The sequence below is a fragment of the Haemaphysalis longicornis genome, unplaced genomic scaffold (assembly GCF_048455015.1).
Source record: "Haemaphysalis longicornis isolate Haplotype H1 unplaced genomic scaffold, Haemaphysalis longicornis Haplotype H1 scaffold_7, whole genome shotgun sequence".
In the NCBI taxonomy this organism is placed as follows: Eukaryota; Metazoa; Arthropoda; class Arachnida; order Ixodida; family Ixodidae; genus Haemaphysalis; species Haemaphysalis longicornis.
Window position 1 is genome coordinate 39,901,472 of NW_027526422.1, and position 19,338 is coordinate 39,920,809.

Sequence of the window (19,338 nt, forward strand, 5' to 3'; positions counted from 1 at the left end):
TATTTTCATTTAAGTGAAAACTCGATTGAGAGTTATTCTATTATTACCAAATCGATTTTCCTTATTTTATGCCCTCTTTTGCTCTTTCAATCCTACCCTTTCCATGCGGCACCCCCTTTCCTCCATGCAAGGTGGCCAACAAAGTTTGCATTAGTTTAGCCTCCCAGCCCTTTAATTTCTCCCCCTTCCATCGTGCTCTCATTGCAGATGCCAATCTAAAATGTACGCGACGGATTCTCGTGTTTCCTTGTCATGTTCGGCGCCGCCTTAGAGGCCTCAACTAATTCTGCAAGGCACGCCTGGTCTGTTATCGAGGGAACCCTTATAAGCAACACCGGCCCTGCTCTTGCACTGCAACGTCCGACTATTCCTACGGAAATGAGCCGGCTGGTCATTCGACTTGCAGATAGGATCCCACCCTGTGTCTCACCTTGTCCGCCCGCCGCACAAGACGTGATTAGGGAACAACCTGCGAGAGAGAGAGAGAGAGAGAGAGAGAGAGAGAGAGAGAGAGAGAGAGAGAGAGAGAGAGAGAGAGAGAGAGAGAGAGAGAGAAGGGGTTTTGTGAACGTAAGGCTTTAATCACAGCGATGTGATGTCAGCCTATGGCCGGCATCGAAGTATCGCTTGATGCCTAATTGCAGAAAGTGTTGCCCACCTTTCCAGAAGGCTTTATGAACTCTCAATGCGAAGAGGATTACCATAACGTAACAGATGGACGGCAGTGTGATTGCCACAAGGATGGGGAGTTTCTGATGAACCAATACGGCACAGGTAGAAAGGTTTTAGAGATACACCCAGCTCGCGCAGTCACAAGTGACTGATGCTGATTGGGCACTAATTGTTCTTTATTTCCCCTCTGTTTTTTTTTTCCTTCCTTGTATTTTTTATAAATAAAGAAGACGGTAACAGCGGTGTATACCAGATTAACGCGCAGCTACAGCGCGCGTCAAGCTCCAACAAGAACATATTAGGTTAACAGAATCGCATCAGAAAACACAATTTTTGGGGAGCTTATTTATTTGAAGAGAGAACATGACCGCTTTCGCATAGACCAAGCGTCACAAATCTAGGCGTGTTTTACACAAACATGTTCGCTCTTTCTTCCTTTCCACCTAAACATTATTCACTACTAGCGCCGTCATTTATATGGGAAAAGTGAGTGACCGCAATGTCAAACCGGTATGCTTTCTTTCATAATGTATCCACAATATTTCATTAGAATGCAAAGGGAAGAAAACTCAATTATAACGGTTTTTGTGAAGGGCGTATTTTCTTTTCAACAATTTTAGTTAAGGATTATGCAAACTATTCGGCCAGAACAGAATGCAATGAACCAGCGAGACTTTCCTCCGTAACCTTCACTTGCACTGTTTGTAGTTATCAGGAATAGAAAGGCTCGTGAAGCACGGCTAGGCGAGTACGGGTAAAACGAGGTCAAAATATTCGCTAAAATCACGATTAGTTCCCACAAAGGATGTGGTTCTCCAGCTCATTTTCGTGTACGGTGGCAACAAACACTGAATATCGAAAACCCACAACTCGTCCTTCATGGTCCGAATGTATAGTTGAGTCTTCTGTTCAGACTGGTTCTCCGCGCAATTTTGTAGCAAAAAAAAAAAAAAAAAAAAAACAGGCTGCTAAGTATTCTACACCTTCAAAGCGAATTCCTGCACAAGCTCGAAGCAACACGTGCGCTCATTTGCAATGCAGACGCACCCCTTGAGCACCCGTTACAGCGTGAGAGAGGACGCGTATATCACGCCGAAGTGGCCGCCCACGCGGCGTTATAGCCGTGGTCCATGGCTCTGGGTGGGTTGATTATGCCTACTCACGTGGTCCCCCATTTCCGGAACCGCGTCAGACCGCACCGCCCCGCGCCTCCACAGAGTTTCTGCTTTCCGACCGGCGTACGTGTTGATAATGATTGCGGATATAATAACTGCGCAGGCTCTTGCATGCGCACTGCCACGGGCACGCTTACCATTCCCTCTTTTGTATTTAATAAATTGCGTCTGCCCACCACGCAACCCATCGGCTTCATTATGCTTGCTTTCCGTCCTCGCCTTAGCCCTTCCGTCATGACCGGATTACACAAGCAATTAGCCCACGGCTCGTACGGAAGAGGCCCTTTGGAAGAGTGCCGTTATCTCCAATGTTAAGTGGGGTCTTGTGGTGGAAATTAAAAATCTGGCAGCCCGCTGTACCGCATTTGCGCGAAAATTTTTGTAAGGTGCGTGATGCACCTTCATTACGAAAAGGGAGAATGTTGCCGCTACACCTGACGCAGTTATGGGAGATTTGGTTCACTAGGGACATTGTTTTTCTCATTTTTTGCAGCAAAAGTCAGCTTCGAAAGTTATTCTGAACGTGCACCTTACCTGTGGGCACTTCATGGTTTGCATGACGTCAGCCCGTAAGTTTTCTTTCCACTTGAAGAAATGAGAAGGAGGAGATTGGGAACGACGGAGAGACGTCAGTGAAGGTCTGTAGAAAACCTCTACGTGTAGTCAGATTAAAAACGTTGTCTCGGGCAGGAATTCTGACACAAAATCAAAGACTTGAAAAAACTTTGAAGTGTAATTCTTATTGCATAAAACGAAACATATCAACATCGAATCTAGGGGAAGAAAAACTTGCATTTTGTTGCCTTCAATTGCAAAAGATTTCGGGTAGAATGCCGGAGTGGGTGGATGCCCGCGCGGATACCCACCTCAGTATGCTACTAAAGGGACCCTGCAACACTCCTTGCGCAGTGCAAGTAAACCTGCACGACGTTTAGATTACACTGCCAGGAACACCAGGAAATCGGAGTGAAAGACGCGGAAAAACCAACCGCGCTCTCTTCGATTCTCCTCATTATGCACCACTGGCATGGCCTAAACGACGTCATTTTGGCCATGGCTGTCCTATTGGCTGTCGCTGGTCAACTTCGCGGCGTATTTCTCGCATTTCATGTGACGATCCGCCGTCGTCGGTGCTGTGTACCAACCTCTTCTCTGTATGAACCTGCACGCATACTTTCGGCGTTTCTTCTGTTTTGAGTGCGCGTAGAGTTTCAGTAACGGACTCAATGCTTTCATTTCAGCGAGGCCACTCGATAAAAGCGTTTATTGCTCAAAAAAACGCCATACAAGCCTGAACGCTTGCTTGCGAGCAGGCAGCCATGCCGGCTTTTTTGTGTCACCAGACCGGAAATAGACCCCTCCACGTTGCGGAGAAAAGGGGAAAACTTCCCGGTCAGTGATATATCCAAGGCCGCCGAACGGAACGCCGCGAGCCGCCCCCATCTCCAGGAGAGAGGCGCCGCTTTCGTCGCGGTGTCCGCGGTCGAGCTTAGATTGATTGATTGTAGGGTTTAACGCGCCGACGCAACGCAGGCGATGAGGCGCGCCGTAGTGGAGGGCTCCGGATTAATTTTCACCAACTGGGGATCTTTTAACGTGCGCCGAAATCTCGAATACACGGGCGTTTTTTGCCTTTCGCCTCCACCAGAAAATCGGCCGCCGCGGCCGGGAATCGAACCCGCGTCCTCGTGCTCAGCAGCAGAACGCCTTAGCCACTGACCACCGCGGTGGGTACGGCCGAGTTTAGAGAAAAAAATTATCCGCGATTTCTCATCACGTGTAGTTTCGGTGATAGTGAACAGATTTTCATAATTCGTGCGGGAGGAGATTGCTGGGACAATAGACTTTACCCTAAAATACATTCCGAGTAGTCGATGGTAAGCGTTGCAGGGTCCCTGTAACGCCCATCGCGACTTCCGCTTCCCCTGCGGTCTCATGACAATGACTGAAGTAGTGCCGTCACGTCAAGAAGCCAAGCGAGAGCAGCTGGCTACGTGTCTTACGTGTGACGTGAAGACAAGCTTTCACAATGCCACATCCCCTTGGACCCTGGGCAAACAGTGAAAATGCACCACTAGGGACTAAAACTGCGCTGATATTGTTAGGAGGTTTAGGCTCCTAAACGTATCTAGTTCTCAAACAATGCAGCTGATTGAAAACGTATATTGGTTGGCATTGCATTGTCCATATTTTACTTCCTGTTGGCTTAGTATTCTCCCCATCTTTGCATTTTTTGTATTTTTCTTCCAGTGTTTTCTTCTTCAATTATGTTTCTGGTATTTTCTTTCATCCCATTTTTAACGCGTTTTTGTTTTCCATCTTGCGGCTGCCCGCCGAATGTCCCAGAATCATCCCACATCACCATAGCCATCCTTATTTGGCGTGGAAATCTCTGTCTGGCTAAAAGGAAGTTACTACTGTGAACGAACTGGCCATAAAATGCCCGATAAACACGACAAGAATAAAAAGTCCCACCAATGCTTCTTTTGGTGGCTAGTACAATACACACCCATATGAACCCATCCGTCGCCATCTGTGGGTCAAGGATCGATTTCTCACACGGAGAACTATAATTTTGCGTAATTTTGCGTATACACGCCCGTTTACGGTGACGAACTGGTCGAGAACATGATAGAAGAACAGTACAAATTGTTTCTCTAATGGAGCTTCCGTAATACGGCAAAATTAATGTGATTCTTACTTTCAGTAAGCCATCCGCCAAGACGGCCTTCTTTTGTTTATAAACAGAATAGCATTTAAAGTCTTGGTGACGCCGTCATTTATAAAAAATATACAAAGAAAATGCCGAGCGCACGTATCCACATGGGGGATTAGCCAGAAATCGGCAGGGAGGCGTACTAATGCCCCCGTTACACAAAACTCCAAATTAGATACTTAAGTATTTGAATGAAGAAAGACCATATAATCACTAGGAAGAATTGGTAAAAAAGTCGGAAATAGAAGGAACGAAATAGAATAGAACGAAAGAATGGGCTCTTTGAAATCGAAAAGAAAAAAAGCTAACAGGGCAGGCGCCAAATGTGCTATTCAGGTTGCTTGAAATAAAATGAATAAATAAATAAATAGTCTCAGGTACGGACCCAGGCTTGCGCCTGGGCTTGCCCCACTTGAGGGGTTCAAAAAAGAAAGAAAGAACAAATACCGAGCGCGCGTGCCAATCAGCGCTCGAGCAAACAGCGTCGCCGACAAAACGACTGTGGTCTGCTGCTGACGTTACACGCTCTGTGTTGCTAGGGGCAACCACCTGCGCTCATAAAACTCGAAGCGGCAGTACTGTCTTCGACTCTGGGCAGCCCACATGGGGGATGGGGCGACCAAAGAAGACCCGGACGCCCAAGGAAGAGGAGCCTTATTAGGTAGTGCGCCGCGCTGCCAGGCGAGAATGCAATCGACCAAAAATACTGCAAGTAGGAGAAGTAGTGCAGGTCATCAACGGCGAAGTTGCGCTCGGCGAAGACTTTTCCGCGGCGGGCGATGAAGTATACGAAGACTGATGTGGGCACTGTACAAATAAAGCACTTATTGGCGGTTAGATGTTTGAGTGGCGCCCCCTGGCTCTGACCTCAGTTTAGGGAGCCGCGCCGCTGTGGTCTGCTAGGGCCGCTGCTACACTCGCGGTGCAGTGGTCCGCTTTTGAGGGGCAGCAAAGCCTAAGCTAAAAATCCTCCGCTTTGATCTTTTAGGGCATCAAAAAGCGTATTTTCTGTAATTCAGTTCTTTTTCCAGCGTCTGACACCTCTTAATAACTTCAAGCTGTATACCGCACAAGTTTGCAACAAACGAGGAGAGAGACCAACTTTCTTCAGAGCATCGGTCAGATAATCGTGTGTATCTCGTCCTTTCTAGCTTATTTGTGAGGTTCAGGGCTCAGAGCTCCTCGATAAGTATTGAAAATGCGTAGGCTCCCCTAAAGCATTTTCGAGATGCTCTTATTAAGACTCAACAGTGTAATGGTACGCACCAAGCAGCGCGTCCCTACACGCGCATCGCAAAGCAGGAAACAAAGCTGTTGTCTTCTATTTCTTTCGTTGTTGACTTGTATCAGGTGAATGTTTATTCTATGCCCAACGCATTAATTTTTTTGCACCGCCACACACGTCTTATTAGGAGGTTTGGGGATGTTGGAGAAGCACACATAGTTAGCGTGGATACTTTCTTCAGGCTGTAAGGCATGCCCTACCTTCTTCAGAAATTGGCTTTAGGTATGGCTGCGTACAAGAAGGTGCATATTCGCAGCGTGCGTTGTTTATTCACATGCAAATGCAATGAGAAGGTATGCGCTACGCCACCGCAAAACGGCGCAGACGACATTATCCAGAGTACTCGAACGCAACTTTTCCGCCCCGAATTTCTATCGTAACTAACGAACTGAATCTCAACCCCAAAAGTTCTGACATGATTACGGTGTTGAAGGCTTCATATACTCGCTAAGGAACGCAACAAAGAGTATACGTGCGGTTTTCAGTATTATGAAGAATCATAACCGATTAATATCTTCAAGCAGCTATTTATTGTTTTCCAACCCCTTCAGGCGTAAAGAACAAATCCTGGCCCACTCGGGCTGAGGTTCCACGAACTGAAAAAAATTACTCTTACTCTCGGTCCTGGACTAAGGAACCCGCCCACTAAGCAGCTCGATTTTACTGTTAGTTTTCTCCTCCTCCCATTCCTCGTCGTACTCTTGAGTGCAGTGTAACTATAACGCATATCTGAATATTGGGAAGGCATGGATGTTGGAATGTACCGAAATGTCCCTCAAGCTCTGAAGAAACATGTCGTTGCTGCATTTTTACCGTACACGTTACCCGTTTTGTTCAATAAGCCTCCACTCTGGTTAGAAGCCTGCGCCAGTACGCGCCTTTACACACCGTAGTTTATTTGGAACTCAACCTACATATTTTTTGCGCCCCACAGTGCATGCCGGCACACTTTCATGCGATGACAACGTAAAGTGATGTGGTATAATACTTTCGAGCGTTCGGCAAGGCTGCAAAAACTGCTTTACCTTACATACGATTACCAGGAATCGTAGTGCCTTCTGTCAAAGCCGAGAGCTTCGAAGGCCTGGAATTTCTTTTGGTCTTGCATTTTCGCTGTTGTCGGTTTTTAGACTCTGGATGTTCCTTATGTTCAAGAGATTTCTGAACACAGAAGCTGACGCCTAGCTCCGACTCTCCGCATAGGACCGGCTTCGCAGCAATGGGGTCACGCCGGCAATGTTTCTTCCGAGAGTGGTGTCGAAAAATATACTGTAAATCACGCCTCGAGATAGTGTATGCGATTTTAAGTCTTTTATTACAATAAAACGTTGCGCATACGCAAAATCTGACGCGGAAAAACATCAAAAGTCAACCGAGCGCAAAGAAACAGCCCGTAGAGGGACCCCGAGCGAAGCAGACGACAAATGCGAGAATCCTTTAGCCGACGTCACGAAGACGCGCTTCGCAGCGCCGCCCGTGGTCGCGCTCACCGCCAATATACCTTACTTTGCGTTTGATTTCGTCTTCTGCTGAGGAGTGCCATATATGTGCACTGTGTAAATGGTTCTCAGTGATTTATATGGCACTCGTCGAGTTCAGCTTAGTGAGGCAGATACTCCTCTGCTGCGACATCGGGCATGCACCGCTGTCCAAGTTGGCTTGGATTTTTCTGACGAGTGAGCCAACCGGTAAAAGAAAAAAGACAAGGCTCGTAGACTACCGGATTTTGGAAGATGTTGGATTGTCAGGCTGTCTATTGCGAGAGGCCGAAATAGGAAGCGAACAGGCTGCTACAAATGGTGGCTAAACGCTGGAGGCGGGGACGAGGTGTATGTGGTGACAGCCGGACCTGCTTGCGGTATTGGCGCAGTACTCCACATCGGAGCCGGCGTTCCTCGTTAGCCTTCCTGATCATGTATTCGCGCGGTAACGGACGCTGACAGGGCGCCTTAATAAGTCATTCGGGGCGTGACTGCACGTGGACGCTGACACGCGCATGTAACAGGCAGCGATGCGGAGCCCTCCAGGCGCCATCATGCACGGTCCACTCGCTAGTGATACGGTGTTCAATTGAACTGCAGTATTGCCTCTGAGCCGTGTTGCCGGCGTGCACATGGAGCAGCGGTTTGGCTCCTGGATGCGCCGATGGACGACTGCGCCATGATTAACGACCAGCATTGGTGGACCGTGCGCCGCCACGCTTCACCGCTAGAGTTCCTGTATATAGCTCCCGCAGGGAGCTAAGAGTTGCGCGACCGACCGCCATCTTTGTTATCCGGATTGCTGCGGGAAAGCCGCCCGTCGCGAGTGAAGGAGCTTCGCCGCCACGCTTCCGACGGCGGCCGACGCGCGGTGGGGGCGCTTCGGTCGGCGGCGCCTTACGGCGGCTACGCTGGATTCCTGCGGTGCCGCCCGCGTCGGCGGCTGCGGCGCAGCCGTAGTGGGGGCTTCTCTGCGCGGCATGGATAACCGGAGTGTCGCAATCACGGCGGCGCGTGGAAAAGGGTCGCGCAACTCTTAGCTCCCTGCGGGAGCTATATACAGGAACTCTATTCACCGCAACAGCGTAGCGCCATCTGCTGTGCATGGCGCTTACAAATGGGACACGCTGTGGATTCATACTACCTGCCGCTGGCGTGATCGTTACGGGAGAGCAATAATCGCGTTTCGGGCGGTTATTGGACCATTCAAATGGACTCTCGTCGGGACGGTCGCACTGGACAGTCGGAGAGCTCTCAGTGAGCGTCATGTTGCAAGGACCTCTTGGATGGCAGCGTCTGATTAACTGGCGTCCACTAGATGTGACAAGGAATCTGTGAGCGCGTATCGTGCCTTCTAGGGATGTTAGTTTTATTGTCGCCCACGTGTGTCCTATAAGCAATTCCGAAAACTTTTCAGTAACACGTACGTTTCGATACATGCAGCGCATGAGCGAAAAAACAAAACAAAAGCAGAAGCTTTAATAGCGCAAATAATGCGTACATGCCGCCGCCTGGAATTGTGCTACGCCGTGGCACCGAAGACACTTCCTTCCAGCTCACAAGCTTACCACACATAGTACACCCGCTCTCATGCATGGAGTTATGCCATAGATTGATAAACTTGATAATAATGATACTCAAGGGGTAGGAAAACCACGGAAAATTATTCAATATAATAGAAATTTAGTGGCTGACGAAACCCGAGCTAACGCGCTGATACAGGACTCCTATAATAAGCTTCATAAAAAATGATTACTTGCATATTAGCAGGAAAGTCGGACACAGAAAAAGCATCTTCAATAATTTCGTTAAACCTCGCCGGCAGAGGCGTTTTACAAAGAAAAGCAACTTAGAGAATGACGGCACCTTCTTCGGGTTTTCCATAGAAAGGCCATACAAGAAGCATTTTAATATTTCAAATAAAATAAATTGAAATCGAAAGAGAAATTTTGTTGAAATAACAGCGAGAAGCACAATTCAGTCGTGCCAAACACCTATAAAACAAAACCGTATTTTAACAGAAGCAGGATTGAACAGGAACATGGAGATTACAAATCTTCAGAAGGAGCGATCAGACGCACCGACCAAACCCGCGTGAACAATTTAACACAAAGGCCTACTGGGAAGAGGAACCGGCAAGTGAACAAGTGAGTAAGCGGGCAAATATATTTAGCACGTGGAGTGCAACTTCTCTTAATACCAGGCCTATCCCTTAGGCTGATGCGCATGCGGGCACGTTGGTACCAGTTTGAGAAGGAGTTCGTTTTCGGTCAAGCGTTTCACCCGCTTGCAAGGCAGCGCGACTAACAGCTGACGTTGTGAGGTAATTCCGATGGACGGCCATTCCGTGCAGAATTAAGCCACCTGAAGGAGACCACGCGGAGAATCAAACTATGGACTTAGATCATTTCAGGAATGTTAACAATTATGAAGACTGCCTTCTGTTTGACAATAATAAGAAAATGGTATAACCAATGCTGGCCTTTAGTACTCAGCTACGGATCGCGAACTCGGCCTCTTAGGTGAAACAAGACCTGTCAGTCCCATTCACCGTAAAAAAGAAATAATTAGTGGGGCGAAAGAAGGAAATACACACAAACTAACTCCACTCCAGTCAGAAAAATCTCCTTTCCAGAATAAAATTCCTTCCAGTTTTAATTACAGCACCAGTCTAATAATGTATAACAAGATAACTATAAAAAAAGAAAGTGCTTCAAGGCTCAGTGGTTCATCATTGAGGCTTCAAGTGAGCTCAGGCTGATCAATTCTAGTTGTTTATATTGTATCACAGAAAAACGCAGTCTACGGCTACGCCGTTCTCTTCCATACGGTTGCTACATGCTGAAACGGGCTGCTATATTTTATGGAGTTTGATCAGCAATTTCAATCATCAGCTTCCTTACCTGAGGTGCCGTTTGAATGCAGTGACTGCCGCTTTTTCGCTGCCGCCACAAATAGATCAAGTTTTTGTGGTTGTTTTCAGCCTTTTAAGAATATTTATCAGGAAGCGCTAAGTGTATTTATCTAAGTTTGTTGTACATTTCGCAAGCAGCCATGAGTAAATCGAAAGAGTTAAAGGGTAAAAAAGACTGTTTCGTAGATATGAGGGAAAACGTCCGAATTAAACTCTCTCACTCTCTGAAAATCAAAACGCATTTAAAAAATAACAAAGCCCTTTCAGACATTGAAAATACACCATAAAATATGTTGCCAACGTAAGGATCCCCCAAAGTTTACTTCCCTCAAGTACAACTTTTACTGGAAAACGTGGAGCACTGGTCACGAGAGGAAAAATTGGTGGTGGTGATGGGGGGGGGGGGGAAATAAAGGGTAGATATAAAAGAGCAGAGGCTTTCTAAAGGCCCAATTCATTAAAACCAGAATGAATAGGCCAGTTATTTTTATCTGCAGAAATTGGTTCCCCTCTTGGTCTCAAGTGTATTAAGAGCGCCATCGTACATTAGGTCAACGAGTTTCGATGATGGGTTTAAAAGTTTTCATGGGGAGAGGCCACCTCTGGAAGTGGTAACGAGTCGCCAACTGCGCTTTGCAAAGTGCTCTTTGTCTGTTATACGTGCAACCAGGTTGAAAGAAGCGAAGATATTCCTTCCTCTGTTATGTTAGCTTACTACTACACCTCGCATCATGCTGTGCCCTGTAAAGCGTGCTTCGCCTTATATCGGGAAAAGCATCATGGTTGGAAGACAGATATTTCACTTCATGTACTTCGAGGGCTAAGCAGCGTCACAGCTGGTAAGCATCTCCCTGTAAATTCTACTTTGCCTGTTAGACAATTGGGAGGTGGGGAGAAACGAATTTGTTCTTTTCATTTGGGGTTCCCGTTGAGCCCTACACCGTGCATACTAAATATCCGTGAGCTGTAGTAAACCATGCTTCGCCTGTAAAGTACTTGTAGAAGAAGATGATGTCAAGAATGAAGTAGAAGCAATGCCAGTTCGGATAGTTCGGATCAACAACAACAACAACAACAACCGAACGGCGGCTCTAGTCTCGCTTCTCTTCGCACGAACGGGTCTAACATTTGGTGCCACAATCCTGTGCGGAAACGTCTGAATTTTCTGCGTGCGCATCCAAGGACCTGTCTCTCATCGGCTCCGCCACTTGGCACGCTTTGGGGGGAAGAATCTTTCAAAGGAGTGGCCCTGGAACGTCAAGGGCGGGAAGACAATCAGCTGCAGCCTGCCACGCAAAGAACCACCTCAAGAGCAAGCTCTTCCCGCGAAGAACCAAGAACACAAGACATAAATTTAGCTTGCTCGCTGCTGGACCCCGAATGTGAAGACATCGCCAAGCGCACTGGCTTACAAGATCGTCTTGTCGCCAATCATGCCGAGCTTTTGAAGATTCGCGAGCAGCTCGAGAACTTCCTGACGGCGGATGAACTCGAGCTCCTCCCTGACCTTCGAAATCTATGTGCGTCGATTATTCACAGTACTTGTGCAGTGAAGAAAAAGCAAGGTGTTGCTTTGTTTGCTTTCGTCGAGCGCTACACCTCATTTCACAAGTTGTACGCCGTGCTCTATAAAGTGGGGCATTTTCTTCTGAAGTCATTCAAAGGGCCAGAAAAAAAAACTTGTTATTCTTCATAGCGCACTGTGGATGAAGCATTACATACGATGCACATCTTGCTGAGCGCGAGAGGGCTAGGTGTGCCACTTGCAAAACACCCGTCCTGTGAGGGTAGCCAGCCTGCGCGAAAGAATGTCCAGGCTACAAGAAATGGGAGGGGGCACCTATCGCCGTTCTTGCTGGCAAAAACTTTACTGGCGCTGTCCTGGGCCTCCTCGTTGGCTTTGTATTCTCGCTACTGTATGTGTATAGTATGCATGTAATGGCGCCAGGGTTGTTATGAATGAAGCAGGGCCATCAGTCGATCGTGCACGGAACGGAACGTGGCGCGAAAAAAACCAACCATAAAATTTCAGCTCAATATCACGCCGTTTAATTTGTAGCCCCAAGTTCTGTAACTAATCCAATTTTTGTTTGGCTTACGCGTTTTTAGCGTATTACAACTTCAAACAGTCCATCCTTTGGGAGGGACAGAGACAGGGAGAGAGAGATAACAAACATCTTTTACTTTTATCTTTGGGGAATGCGTGGTGATAAAACTGTATATCCCAACACAAAACAAATTGTGTACTTTTATAAATGACCTTGCTAATTCATATATGTAAAGCCATCTTCAATAAAGGAGCTTTAGGTCAGCCCTGCTCTCGCGCTAGTCTCGAAATTGACCTGTTGAAACGACTTTAATAGTTGCCGTTGACTCTAAACTACCTTCGAGGCAGAGAATGCATGAATGCCCTGTAACTAGCTCCTGTTTATGCACCTCTTCGACAACAAGAAAAGCTTAGGATGTGATATTGGAACGAATTTAGGACCCTTCAGAGTGCCTTCTGCAGTGCACCGGGCGTGCTAAGTCCATAAAATACCATATTCAAACTCCATTACTTAAGAACCACACTCAAACCAACCACAAGAATAAAACCTAATACCTCAATACAACAGGAACAATAACGCCATGTAGTGCTCGTAAGAGGTTGAACTGTTTTACATTCTAAAAAATAAATATGGGAGCAACCTTCAAAAGAAAGTGGACAATCAGCCCATCGTAGCTCATTGTTGACCCTCCCACCTGACCCCCCTTTTCTTTCCGGGCACGTCGAAGTTGAATAAGCTGATCTTTTTTTCGGAATAATTTTCAAAATGCACATATTAAATTCGGAATTGTTTTGACTGACGCAAGCTTAATTCGCAAGCGCTGAGATTGATTTTTAATGTACGATGCGGAAATCGCGGTATTGTCAGCTCAGAAGTGTGACACGAGCAGTCGACATTGCATAATGCATTACATTTGCAGAAGGGCACTGCATTTCCAATCGACTAAACGAATATCTACGTGAAGGCACTAATAGACGAAATGCACGCAGAAAGTGCCGCGGCTATGATCAAAACTCGGTCTTATGAATAATAAACAAACAAAGAAGCATAGCTCGTTAGCGCAAACAAAATCACGACTCCCAAATCCCGACGGAAAACAAATATCTTCTGACTTGCTTTGCATTCGTTCCTTCTTTCAAGTTTTGGGCTTTAATCTTGTTTCCAGTAATGCAGGTGCGACGACGAGCGCCGACGCGAAAAGATCTCTTGTGTGTAATGCTAGTTCCGGCGAAAAGGAATGTGGAAAAAAAGGGCATGTGGAACTAACACCAACATAAAAAAACTGCTGGCTGTATATGGCGCAGGAGAGTCTGACTCTACTACGGCGTGCTCGGAGTTGCACTAGTTGTAGCCGAGGCAGTACGAGCAAAACAAATCTAAGTCGTTTCTTCCGGCCTGCTGTAGCTTCCTTTCAGTGCCGCGTCTCTTCGGAATGACAGGATGGCCGATCCATCCACGGCCCTCGATTAAATCCCCGGAGGCTGCGTGCAAAAGAAATGGAAAGAAAGGGGGCGCGTTGACTTGATGCTTCTTCCCCGTATTCGGCACGCGTGAGGCAAGCCGCTTCTCGCACATGATGAGATTGGAGGGAGGCAGGTGGCTGCTGCTCTTATTATTCTGCTGCCGTAAACAAAAAATGCGCCGCTCGTATATTTCACATTTTGTAGCGCAGTGAAAGGCAGACTGCCTAGTAGGTAATCGAATTTGTTTCAGCGCCACTTTTAGACATTACCTTGGCACAGCAGTGGATGAGTGTGCTCCCATCGTTCTGTTTTGTTGTTTTGTCTTTTTTTAGGGGTCGGTGAAGCAACTACATATATACAACGTGATCAAAATTAAGCCGACAGTTTTTTTTAATTAGGAGCTTGGCTTTACGTGAAGACCACCTCTACAGTGAGGCGCCCAGGGGGGCGCAATTATTGATCTCGGTGGAATAATGAACTAAAATGAAATAATGAACGTTTTAGAGACAGCTGTAAGCAGGAATGTCTGTATTGAAAAGATAAACGCAATAGTATTTGTACAGAGTTTCATTTAACAGAATTCTTCAAGCGCATCCGTACTCGGAGATATCGAACTGCTAAGTTTAATTGCCGTTCGAATGAGTACGCATGCTAGACAGCGACGATCGGCGCAAAGCTCCTCCCTTTTGTTGGGTGTTTCGATAGCGGTTCCGAGTACTGCAAATTGCGATAGCGCCAGCCAAGACTGAAAGGGTGTCAGTTATTATTTTTCCCTATGCCTCCACCCCATTTTCAAAATAAAACCCGTACACAGCAGGCATGTCACCAAAGGGAGGAGCTTCGCGCATGTCATCACTGTCTAGCATGCGTACTCATTCGAACGGCAATTAAACTTAGCAGTTCGATATCTCCGAGTACGGATGCGCTACAAGAATTCTGCCATATGAAACTGCATAGAAATAAGATTGCGTCTTACTGTTCAATACAAAGATGTCTGCTTACTGCAGCAGCTAGAAAGTTAAACATTTAATTTTAGTTAATTAAGCCACCGACATGAATAGCTACCACCTCATTGTGTGCCCCCCGGGGCAGATAGCCTCGCTGTAGCGGTGGTCTTCCCGTACATCTAAGCGCCTAATTTTTGAAAAAAACCTGTTGACTTTACTTTGACCATCCTGTATATAGGCCTTCATGTTCACCAAACCTGCACTGCAATGAAAACATTATCTGATGATGTTTTGCCCGGTTAAGGTTCGTCTGGGCGTAGATCATGATATACTCCAAGGACGATTACACTACACCAAGCTACGTTTCTCGCTACAGCTGTATACTTCAGCCGCCGACCCTTCGTTTACTTGTTCCTCGCGCAATTTTTTTGTTGCTGCACAGTTAAACCTTGATGTAACGAACCTCTATATAACGAATTCCTGGATTTAACGATTTTTTAAATTTCCCATTGCCACCCCCATTGAAGCCCATGTGTTTGCGACCTCCATGTAACGAAACGTCGCGGCAATTACCCTTGATGTAACGAAGTCAGCGAGCTGATCAGTCATTGTTTTTTGCACTTTTACTAAAAAATTCGTCGGAGAAATGAACTAATTTAGCGAATATTAGCACTACCACAAGGAGCCAGCAGCAATGAAAACGTCCGGAATCGCCTAAAGACAAAATTTGTCATGATGATGATGTTGCTGCTGCTGCTGCTGCTGATGATGATGATGTACGGAGGGGCTAGCACTACCCTGTGGCTACCGTAGCAGTCACGTCCGACTCTGCTTGTGCAGCGGGACACCACACGAGCTAGCAAGAGTAACAACCCTTCACGTTTTTCTTTTTTCCCCTCACCGCTAACTACCGCGTGGGAGTGCAGTGCCTGTGAGTGCAGTTTCTCTTCTAGATTTAATTTTTCAGGTGCTAGGCCGTCCTTTCAGCGTGTCACGCGTGTCCACCGCTATCTGTGGTATCGGTTCATCGATGGTGAGGGCTGCTCCTAGAAAACGAAAAGTGTCAAAAAGGCGCCGAAAAGTGCCAAATGGAAAAAGTGATACTTATTTCGGTTTGTTGATACGGGGCAAGTCACCTTGCCTTTTTGAAGCGCAGTTTAGTGCCTAAGCTCGTGCAAATGCAGCAGGTGCAACTCGTGCATTTTTTCACTGTTTAATAAATCCATGAAGGGGAGTTCACTATCATTGATTTCTAGCATTTTGTCTTTGTTTCTGCGTCATTCCCGCGAGCCTTAACTCGAAACCTGAATGTAACGAAATCCTGGATATAACAAAAAATTACGAACTTTTGTCAACTTCGGTCATTCAAGTTGAACGGTAGTTGTTCTTTCGCCGGTTTTTGCTGCTTACCAAGGGAAAATCTCCATACCAACGAAAGAAGAAACGTGGCGAAGGGCAACTATCAAAGAGCGACGAATTAAAGTGACAGTAGTCTTCACGTTATTGTTGAATAACGTAATGCCAAGGTAGGCAGAGCCAAGGTAGAATACACTATGGCTATTTCCTTTTCAGATTAGGGCAAAAACTGCAACACCGACGACATCAAAAAACACCTCATCGCGAATAATTCAGGTGGTAATTGAAGAAAAACGTATCAGAGATGTTGCGAATCCGAAAGATCCACCCGCGGGTTGCTACGTCAGGGCGCACGCGGTGGTCTTGTTCCCCTCCAGGACTCGCTAATAACCATGGAAAGCGCGGAAAACCACACAATGGTGCCTCCCACACCGGCCTAATGCACATTCCATTCGAGTTCGGGATCGATAAGCTGGGAATGCTAATCAAGAGCGCCAAAGGGGCGAGGGAGGAAGTCACACAAAGGAAGGAAGAAAGGCTGCTGCGGGACAGCTGAGGGAAAAAGAGCGCGTCTTTACGAGGCCTCAGGATCGCAAAGCACCACGTCCTGCGCAGTCCCTTTGAGGCGACAAACGAAAACAACAAAGGAAGGAAGACGACAACAAAGACTAGACAGATCTTTGCGTCGAAGAACGCTCTCTCATTCTTATTGTAAAACTCCTCAACTGCGGGAAACAGGCTGCGATAATAGGCGAGAGCTGTTTCTATTTTCTGCTCTTTGAGTAAACTCACACTGTAAACGAATTAGTAACCTAACATGCATTTGGTGAAAACGCAGGGGGAAGCAGATGGAAGGCAGGGACGACATACAGGGGGAAGTGTGAAGTGGCGCCCATTAAGTTATGATGTCGAACCAAAATCCAACAGAAGCGGAAAACAAGCTGCTGCTCTTGGCTCTTACTAGAAAACGGGAATCGGGAACATCATCAAGAAGCACTGGGCAAGATTCTTCTGTATCTTACTCTGAGTCAGCTTGGTTTGATTGTTTGTTTGTACGGTTTAATGCGCCGACGCAGCGCAGGCGATGAGGCGCGCCGTAGTGGAGGGAGCCGTATTAATTTTGACCGCCTGGGGGTCTTTAACGTGCGCCGAAATTTCGTACACACACGGGCGTTTTTGCTTTTCGCCTCCATCAGAAACTCTGAGCCAACTTCTGTAGTGTGACAGGTATTAAATTTAAACCATGACAATTATCAATTTTCGTATGCTGTCTGAGTCAGCTCCTGTGGTTGCGTGTGAACCCCTTCCGTGTGACTGCTACATTGTGGAGACTGTTTTGTGCATTCTGATTTCATCCTGCTCTGGGTAACAGTGCAGTTGTGTTCTTCTTGGCTGTCGGCGATTCTTACTGTAAGCTGTTTCATCCTGCTCTTCCCTTCGTGCACAAACAAAATCAAAATCTTAAACATCCTCTTCTCCATCAGTCGCTGTTCCCCATAGAGCTTATAAAGCATGTATATATCTGTCCATATAAATGTGTGTTATGAAGAACGTTCAGCGTTCTACTCCCAACAGCCAAAAGAAACAATGGCGGCTACTACGAAAAGCAGAAGCCTCCATTGGGCAGCGGGATCTTTCCTCTAAGGCTATTGATTGTCCGTAGTTAGATTAGGCGCCGTCTCTCTCGCGTGACTTCCGTGGGCTATTTGAGATTCTGCGGAAAGAAGGAAGCTTCCTCGTCCGCGTCTTCGCCTGCTGTTTGACGTAGGCGACGCAGTGATGTAATAGTCCTGTCGTACTTGAGCTCTGTGCGAGGGCAGCGGGGTCTGCGTACATCTTTGTCGATGGTAATGCCGTCCCCGGAGTCCCGGCCGCAGACACCATGCGTTCCTTGCGTTGCAAAATCAAATTATTTGGTGTGGTCGCTAATGAATATGGATGCTACGCAGACCTACAACTGGCCGGGCCAGGTTTTCAGATGTGAACTCTTATTTTCACCTGAACCTGATGTCTGTTTTTTGTTGTTATTTTTTGCTGCATATGGGAGGCGCATCGGGATGTAAAAGAACTGAGATGAAAAGGGGGTCAAAATTGAAGTAGCGTCAGCTGTTATTCTGAGTTGCGCTTGTTGGCGTGATTTGCACATCAACATGCATGAAGTGAAATTCTATTAACAGTGGAGATGTTTGAGCTTCCTTCTGTCCGTGCGTATCGTTAGCAGGAAATTCCGCTGGGCGAAGTGGACAGGTGAAAATGCTAGGCCAAGAAGTGTGACGGGAAGTGGCGAGGCGCCAAGGAGCCCACGAGCAGGAGTTTGGAGCGTGGGCCCCAAGAAGAAAACGGTGAAGCTTGCGCTAAGTAGCGGAAGGCTTGAACCATAGCGGAGCTGGAGGATTTCTTTCTATGTAAACACTGAACGACACACCACCACGTATTGCATTAGGTTTAAGATTGTTTGTTAACCAATTCCGTCTTTACTTTTCAAAGTGGCACTAGCAGTCATTGTCATATCGATCTATATCGTCATCTTCCGCATGTATGGGGCCCGATCGCTTTGTCCGCAGCCTTTCACATTTCTACTGAAGTGGAACGCGTACGCAATGGCTAGAGCAGTCGACAAGCTGCTTCGCGAACTGGACGGCTGTAGCGCGAGCTGTCTTCTGCCTCCGGGCCATATCTTAAGGCGCGGACGCACGTAAGCTGTTTTCTTGGTATTTCTAGCGAGCGCCCAGCGCTGAAGCACTAAACGTTCAAGTTCAGTGATTGCCACTGAAGGCTTTCAGTCTTCTTCCTTCTTTCCTCACTCTTTTTTGCCTATGTACCCTTTCCCCACGCACAGGATAGCAAACTAGGCTTTAGCCAGGTTAACTTTCCTGCCTTCCTTCTACGCCATTCCTTCTGTCCTCCTTGCGAGCGTCACACGCAAGCCTGTACGACGCTGCGCGCTCCTCATAAAGCACGTGCTTACGTAGGGGGTAAACGGGGGAGTAACTATAACCCGTGTATTTTGATGACGCCGCACACCGCACACATTACGGCCAGCAACAGCAGCTCCGCTGTTAAAAGCGCTTCTCGTAGTCGGAATGGAACCTGGGTCCCTCGCGTTATGAAACTGGCGGCTATGCAATTGCGCTGTCACCGCACTCGGGGCGCAGAGCGTTACCTTTCGGTTTGTATCGCGGGCGTTGGCTTCGAATTTTGCTGAGTAGAAGTGGACTTTCGTTACGAACTTTGGCAGTTTGTACTCTGAAATCAAGGAGGGAGGATTAGGGTCTTTGATT